Source organism: Oryctolagus cuniculus, chromosome 6, assembly GCF_964237555.1.
Source record: "Oryctolagus cuniculus chromosome 6, mOryCun1.1, whole genome shotgun sequence".
Taxonomy (NCBI): Eukaryota; Metazoa; Chordata; class Mammalia; order Lagomorpha; family Leporidae; genus Oryctolagus; species Oryctolagus cuniculus.
Window position 1 is genome coordinate 151,826,105 of NC_091437.1, and position 9,163 is coordinate 151,835,267.

Here is a 9,163-nt window from a genome sequence, read left to right on the forward strand (position 1 = left end):
TGATTTAACAACTTACACTCTTATTTATGACTTGTAATGAGCTGCCTCTTGAGTTCACAAACTCCAATTTTATTTAGACAAGGCCATAGTCAAAGTGGAAGTTCTCTCTTCCCTTCAGAGAAAGGTACCTCCTTCTTTGATGGCCCATATTTTCTGCTGGGATCTCACTCACAGAGATCTTTCATTTAGGTCATTTTTATTCTTTTTGCCACAGTGTTTTGGTTTTCCATGCCTGAGAAACTCTCATGGACTTTTTAGCCAGATCCAAATGCCTTAAGGGCTGATTCTGAGGCCAGAGTGCTGTTTAGGACTTCAGCCATTCTATGAGTCTGCTATGTATCCTGCTTCCCATGTTGGATCATTCTTTCCTTTTTAATTTGATCGATTATTATTAGCAGACACTGGTCTTATTTATGTGACCCCTTTGATACTTAATCCTATCTTTATTATCAATTATGAACTTAAATTGATCACTTTAACTAATAAGATGGCATTGGTGCCTGCCAACTTAATGGGATTTGGAGTCTCATGGCATGTCTCTAGCTTTACCATTAGGGGTCAGTCCGAGTGAGCATGTGCTGAATTGTACATTTCCTCCCTCTCTTATACCTGCTCTTATTTTTAACAGGGATCGATTTTCAGTTAAATTTAAACACCCAAGAATAATTGTGTGTTAATTACAGAGTTCAACCAATGGTATAAAGTAGAAAAAGAAAATACTCAAAAGAATAAAACAGTAAGCTGTTCCTCAATAGTCAGGACAAGGGCTGATCAAGTCATTGTTTCTCATAGTGTCAGTTTCACTTCTACAGGTTTCCTTCAGGTGCTCAGTTGTCACAGGTCAGGGAGAACATATGATATTTGTCCCTTTGGGACTGACTTATTTCACTCAGCATATGTTCCAGATTCCTCCATTTTGTTGCAAATGACCAAATTTCTTTTTTTTCCCACTGTGTAGTATTCTATAGAGTACATACTTTATCCAGTCTACTGTTGATGGGCATATAGGTTGATTTCATGTCTTAGCTATTGTGAATTGAGCTGCAATAAACATTGAGGTGCAGTTAGCTCTTTTATTTGCCAATTTAATTTCCCTTGGGTAAATTGCAAGGAGGGAGATGGCTGGGTCGTGTGTTAGAGCCATATTCAAGTCTCTGAGGAATCTCTGAACTGTCTTCCACAGTGGCTTTACCAGTTTGCATTCCCACCAACAGTGGATTAGTGTCCCTTTTCCCCACATCCTCGCCAGCATCTGTTGTTAGTTGATTTCTTTAAGCTATTCTAACCGGGCTAAGGTGAAACCTCATTGTGGTTTTCATTTGCGTTTCCCTGGTAGCTAGTGATCTTGAACATTTTTTCATGTGTCTGTTGGCCATTTGGATTTCCTCTTTTGAAAATGTCTATTTAGGTTTTTGGCCCATCTCTTAAGTGGGTTGTGTGTTTTGTTGTTGTGGAGTTTCTTGATCTCTTTGTAGATTCTGCTTATTAATCTTTTATCAGTTGCATAATTTGAAAATATTGGATTTCCACATGCAGAAATATGAAGCAAGACCCCTACCTTACACCTTACACAAAAATCCACTCAACATGGATTAAAGATCACAATCTACGACCTGACACCATCAAATTATTAGAGAACATTGGAGAAACCCTGTAAGATAAAGACACAAAGACTTCTTGGAAAAGACCCCAGAGGCACAGGCAGTCAAAGGCAAAATTAACAATTGGGATTACATCAAATTGAGAAGTTTATGTATTGCAAAAGAAACAGTCAGGAAAGTGAAGTGGCATGTTCTAATGGAGACATCTCTGACCTGAGAATTCAAAAAAAAATTATCTTTACCATCTTCATCCTCCTCCTCCTCATCATCATCCTTATTTCAGTAGCTATACTGTCTTGAACAACTTCTACATTCACATCACCAGAACTAAGACTTTTACACATATTACAGCAACCCTAATGAGTTGCTTTTAAAACTATACTCTTGGGTATCAGCATTCAGAATTCTTGGGTGTTAGTCCCAACTACAAAATGGGAGCTGAGGAAGGCAGCTTCTGTTCCCACTCCCACCTGTTCCCAATCCCCAGTTTAAAAGAACAGTTATGCATTTATTTATTTTGTATTTTCATAGGATAAGGACTTTTCTCCACCTTCACCTCCTCTTTAGCTTCACTTTGTCAGCCAAGTGTACATCAAATCAGGAAAAAAGAAGAGAGACTTTTGCATTGAAATTCAAAGCATAAAAAGTAACAGAAAGTCTTTACTGAAAATGCTAAAGAGATACATTTAAAAAAACTGTAAAATTCTGCTTGGCTTATGGATGCTTGCCTCTGAGAAGCAATATTTCCTCCACCTCTCTTCTCCAACTGCATGCAACTCAAACCTTCTCATTTATGTCCAGGGGAAAAATCTAACTTGATGGAAAAATTCCTGAGGCCAGTAAGACAGGTCAAGGGACAGAAAACTTGGGAGCAGTGCAAAGACAGGAAAACACGAGATCAGGAATCAAGTTGGACTAGGGAGGATTTGAAGATAGGAAGGACTCAGAGAGAAAGCAGTCATATGGACTAAGTCAGTTAAAAGCCCAAAGGTCTGTATATCACCTTAGTAGCTGCTAGGATGTGTAGACTGTAACAGAAGGCCATTTTTGATTCCTTACTAGTTCCTAGACTCTATGTTGTTTATAATAGGCAAAATAATCCTGTACGAAGGGCACAGAAATATTAGCTGCAGACACTCAGAGACTGAATCCCTTACCACTTGTGAGATTTGAGGAACATTACTTAACACTTCTATTTCTCAGTTTTCTCATCTGTAGAGTGAAGATAAAAATACCACATATTCCACAAGTTGATGGAAGGAAGCAATAAAATCAAGACATGTGGCATGCTTAGACTAGCACCTAGAGGCCAGCAAACATTTTCAGGAAAGGGTCAGAGAGTAAACAGGCTTGGTTTTTCAGCCCATGTGGTCTTTTTCCATGTTAGAGAATTTTTAGTATGTTGATGAAGCAGCTAGCATTATGAAGAGGACAGTTTTATTTAGCTCATAGGTTTGGAGTTCAAAGTCCAAGCTGTAGGACGCAGGCATTGGTCTGGGTGTATGTAAGGGGAAGTTTACCTGGTGAGCCAGGAGGCAGAAAGGAAGAGTAAGCCTGACCTCAGGCTCTTAGAAAAGAAAACCCTTTTGCTAGAACTGTCTCCTGAGAACATGCTCCCAATCCTCAGGACCTCCCATTAGGTCCCACCTCTTAAACATCATACTTGGATTAAATTTCAAACATCTTAGTACTATTAACTTATGACTTTGGGTTTACAGTTCTATGTGAGCTTGGGGGCCGAATCAGAAACTATAGTACTGTTAAAACTGCTCAATTCAGCTCAGATAGCAGAGGAGGCAGCCATAGATATTAACAAATGGTGTGGCTGTGTTCCAACACACAATTTTTTTCAAAAAAAAAAAAAAAAGGCGGAGGATCAGGTTCAGTGTGCAGTCAGATTTTGTGGGTCCGTGGCTTAAAATATTACTACACACTCTACAAATTATCCATCAATATTAGCCGCTATTATAATTCTAGTATTCTGTCTAATAATTGGTCAAGAGTAAAATTTCAACATTCATGTCCCATCCCACTCTTTCAAAGCCAAGGTCATAATAAAGAGATTACATCATATTGGGAATTCCACAGAAAATGTAGTTTTAGAGGCAAGTTCTGCTGAAAATCTGTGTTAGATTTTACAAAGCCCATTTTTGCCACAAGTCCACAATTTTTTTTTATTTTAAATCTCAAGCGCTTACAACCGCTTTCCATGAGAAATTTGGGTTTTGAGAAGGCTTTGTAGGGCACCAGCTTTTGTGCAGCTTGTGCATGACTGGCAGCCAGTTTTTAACAAGACTGATTTTCCTTGACGCCATCCTCACTGCCATCACCGTTACTGTCATCCAGAAAATTCCCACTTCTCAAAGAGAGCACCCAGTTTCCAGCAGCTGGTCCTGCCAGCATCCCAGCATCTTTCCTGTGGGCCCATCTGTTGGCACTGCTCACTCAGGGCCTAGCAGCTCAGAACATATGGCTGAAGCGTTCCCTCTCAGAGAGCGGAAGCTGAAACACTTGAGCACAGGCTTTGGCTGAGGGAGGTGAGTTGGCCCACAGATTCTGGGTTTATTTGAAAGCCTGAGGCTCATGGGGAAATTAGCTGAAGTCTTTGAAGGGAAAGAAGGGCCCTTTCCATGTGCACAACTGATAAGAATAAATGGCAGTGGTTGTACAGTAGTTTGATGCTGCTCAGTATATCCAAGTCAGAAAGTGATACTCAGAAAGTTTGAGAGATATCTCAGATGATGCTGAGAGAAAGAGATAAAGTGGCAGAAACCAAACTAGTTTGCAAAAAACTCTGTCCCAAGAAAGCATTTTAGATCTACATTTATTTAAATAGAAAATCTCTTTTGTAATCACACCAAATAAGTACGATTTTACTGTATGTTAGAATACCAAGTGGTCTGCGACTAGAAATGTTGCAAAATTAAATCTGGGTACAAACACAACTAGACCAAAAAATATTGAAAAACAATGTGAACTGATGCAAGGTAGATGAATGATTGACATCTGAACTTGAATATTTTAAATAATAGGACAAATTTTTCCAGGTAGTCAGGGTCTGTGCAACTAGTCCTTTCACAAATGAGTTATTATTGAGGATGAGTCAATAAACAAGATAATCACAGTCCCCAGAACATAGAAGAAATGGCAAGGCATATAAGAACAGACAAGAGTGGAGATGTTATCACTCATAGCACTGGGATGTGTTACTACTTCCAGAATAAAGGAGGCAAGAGGGAGCTATGTTGTCAGAGCCAGATGATGGTCTTGGAAGAAGCTATCTTAGGACCTATGGTTATGGAAGTCTCGGTCACTAGCAGAAAAACCACAAGGCAGGGAAGGAGTAGGTATGGAAATATTCTTGTTCTCTGATCTTTTGCATGGCCCCCAGTAACAGCACCTTACCAGTGCCCGGGTGTAGAGGAGTCTGAATGATGCAGCTATAAAGTTCAGTCTCCCAAGGCCAGAATGTGGATAATGGCTTGGGGTGGGGTCATGTTGAGTGTTCGTAATGATCACCTCACTCATTGTGTCTTCTCCACATCTAGCATCCAGGAAGGGCACAAGTAAGCCTTCAGAATATGCTAACTAGACGGAAGATGGAGAATGGAAACAGGTGGGTTGGGGATCAGTTAAACATGGGCTAGAACTTCTTCTCTAACAATATACAGCTGTGAGGTTTCAGAGAATTTTCTTTTTTTTTTTTTTTGACAGGCAGAGTGGACAGTGAGAGAGAGACAGAGAGAAAGGTCTTCCTTTGCCGTTGGTTCACCCTCCAATGGCCGCCGTGGCCGGTGCGCAGCAGCCGGCACACCGCGCTGATCCGATGGCAGGAGCCAGGAGCCAGGTGCTTTTCCTGATCTCCCATGGGGTGCAGGGCCCAAGCACCTGGGCCATCCTCCACTGCACTCCCTGGCCACAGCAGAGAGCTGGCCTGGAAGAGGGGCAACAGGGACAGAATCCGGAGCCCCCACCGGGACTAGAACCCGGTGTGCCGGCGCCGCTAGGCAGAGAATTTTCTTAATTTTTTTCAAAATTCTTTAACAGAGTAGAATAATTCTTTCCTCTTTCGAACTTTCTTAAGAAAGTATTGTTTTATTTTTAAAAGAAAACATTTGGTTTGTAGGAAAGTTTCAACTAGTATTATCTTTTTTCTCATTCTTATGTCATTGCATCCTTATTACTGTAATAATTCCAGGAACTTACAACCCAGCAAGCATAAGATTCAATGTTGCACATAATCAGCAAATATTTTACAAACTTAAAAGTGTGTGTTTTTTAAATCCCTCAAAATGATAGCAAAAATAAAATAATGCTGGTCTTAAAAGAGATTAAGAAATCCAGTCTAAAGATTACAATCATCTAAAGTTCTACTCCCTGAAGTGGTGTTTTGATTCCTACATCAGAGCATTTTAGACAATCATTTAAAAATGTTGTGAAAGTTATCCATCCCCAGGGTGACTGGTGTGCTACTAATCTCTTCCTTGACCTTCCTCTCCTGCAGATTTATTTGTCCAAATCCAGAACTGATCTTAGTACTTTCCTCCCAAACATATTTTCCACAAACTATAGCACAGGGCTCAATTCCTAGTGAGACATTCAAAGATTTTCCCAAACTCCCCAAATATACTTCTTTTTTTTCTTTAAAAATTTATTTATTTATTTGAAAGAGTTACAGAGAGGCAGAAGCAGAGAGAAAGAGAAATCTTCCACCTGCTGGTTCACTCCCCAAATGGAGATTCTTCTGGATCTCCCATGCGGGTGCAGGGGCCCAAGGATATGGATCATCCTCCACTGCTTTCCCAAACCATAGTAAAGAGCTGGATTGGAAGCAGAGGAACTAGGACTCGAACTGGGGCCCATATGGGATGCTGGCAGTGTAGGGGGTGGCTTTACCTGCTATGCCACAGTGCTGGCTGCCCAAATACTCATCTAATCCTATCTTCCAGTACTCTGTGTATCTCAGATCGCTTCACTGAATGACCTAAGCTATGCAGTACCTGTTATATTCTTCCTCCATTCATATCTCCCTTTTTGGCTACATGAACTCTCCTGCATTCTTCAAATCTCAGATCCAACTTTGCAGACCTATCTTTCCTCTTTTTCCCTATGCCCATAGAGTGTTGTTAATATTCTTAGTGGCACTTGTGTTATGGTTAGTTGTGTGTTTGGCATCTGGCCTGCCACAGTGAAGCCCTTTTGATTGAAGAAATATGTTTAGAATAAGGAATAATTCATTAAGATAGGTTTCCAAAGAAACATAAATGTGAAGTGAATGTGAAATTTGCCATGTTAAGGAACATACTCTTAAGTCCTTAATAAAGGAGAGGGCCAGCATTTCAGAATTCAAAAGAGCAAAACTGTTTGCATGGAAGAGCAAATATATAGCTTACAAGTCTAGGAGAGGCGCTAAACGTAAAGGAACCAAGAATAACTCATCCTCATCTCTTCCTTTCCCCCATGCAATATTCCCTAGCCACTTCAGCCTTTGGAAAATGGCCTCTACTTTGGCTTAGCTCTGTAGCTCAATTTTTAGCATTTGCTTTGTCTAACTGCAGTGTGCTTATTAACTTTGACTTTCCTCTCCACTAAATTATAAGCTTCCTGAAAGCTGAATCCACGTTATTGTCTTCAACTTATGTCTATACATCAGTGAATTTTTGTTGCTGCTATTAATTAATAGCATGAGAAAGGATCTTAAATCCCCCAAACCCTCCAAGAATTTGCCTTTGTTGCAGTAGACAACAGGGAGGCACTGTAGAGGAACAGGTCTATTATTATCCATAGGGTCCTCCATTTTCTCCAAATAAAGGGAAGTATACTTTTAAATTGTTAAAACTTTATTTAGTTTTTTATTTGAAAGGGAGATAGACAGACAGACACAGAGAAATCTTTCATCTGTTGGTTCACTCATGAAATGCCCACAACAGGTGACCAGCCTAAAGCCAGGAACCTGGAACTCCATGTAGGTCTCTCATGTGTAGCATAGGAATCCAAGTACATGAGCCATCACATTCTGCCTCCTAGGGTATTCATTAGCAAGAAACTAATCTGAAGCGGAGCCAAAACTCAAACTTTTGCTCTTCTATATGGAATGCAGATGTTCCAAGTAACACCTTGCCTGCTGTGCCCAATGTCCACTCCATTGTTCATTAACTTACCTTATACTTGTTAAATATATTTGTTAAATTTGACTACTGTGTGCCAGTCCCTGTCCATATGCTGAGGATATAGCAGAGACTAAGACAGACACAATGTCTGATTTGAGAGATTTCTTGTCCCTGAAGCAGATAGATAAACAATTAGCAAACTAATAAAAATAACAGTTCAAGGACTGCTAGGACTGTGAAGACAACAAAGGTTCAATACAGGCCATGGAGAGATCGAATACCAGTCAGAGGTGGTTTTCCACAGAAAGACATCTCTGAGCACATGCTCTATGATTTACAACATAAATTTGGAAGGAATGAAAATGTAGCATGATGCTGTAGATAGAATACCCCAAGACTTTCACAATGAGCTGTTGAATCAGCTCATAAACTCATAGAACACAGCCCTTGAAGGGAGATCCAATCCACAAAGTATAATATCTTCGTGTTTCCTCAGCATCTATAATGTCATTGAAGATTTTCTTTTAATTTTTTTTGATTCCTCATTGATACCTGAAATGAGATTTAGTCAAGGTAAATTTTCAGGATTTTTTTTTCTGTAGAGATGTTGAAAATTAGAATTTCCTTTGCTTAGTCATAACTGTTCTCCTTCCTCTTACAAGATATCATTGGAAGTTTTACTGGCTATCTGCAGGTTTGATGGAGGGCATTGAAAGGCAGCAGGAATGTTAGGATTGTCACACAGTGGCTCTAGTGCAATTCATTTGAGGCATATTCCTGTCAAATCCACTCCATTCTGGAAGCAGTCATAGAATGTTCACTATAGGCCAAGTACTGTTCTACCTGTCTGGAATACATCAGTGGACAAAACATTCAAGGTTCCCTCCTCTTATGGAGCTCACATGCTTGCAGCAGAAGATAGAGAGGAAGCAGGAAACATAAACAAAGCATGCACAAAAGGCAATGCATGCTGCAACAAGAGGAAATGCTGAGCCCTGTGTGAAGGCATTGCTGGCATTGTGTTGCCAGAGCTAAGGAGCCTACACTCTTCAGAGGAGAAACAGTGTATAGTGAGAGATTCCAGATGTGTTCAAGGTGTCAATTGGAGGGATCTAGAGGGAGAGCTGTAGAAGATGAAGGAAAACAAGCAACAGAAAACAGACCCTATTAGGCCTCGTACTCCATTTAAGTCGTTGGCTTCAATATGGAGTGGCTCTTTCTCCCCATGGAATACAGTTTCTATGGCGTCATCATGCAGTACTAGCCTGAAAATCTAGTGCCAAAGTAACCAGGGCTGATGATCACCTTGGTTGAAGTTTCTTACCATTTTAAAGTTGACATTGTGTTTTTACAAATAGTCATTCATTTCATTCCTGAACCTCCTTCAGTTAATAGATCTGAAGCCATTGCCTTGATGTCTCTGTTAAGATATGAAGGACTGGGGTTCAATTC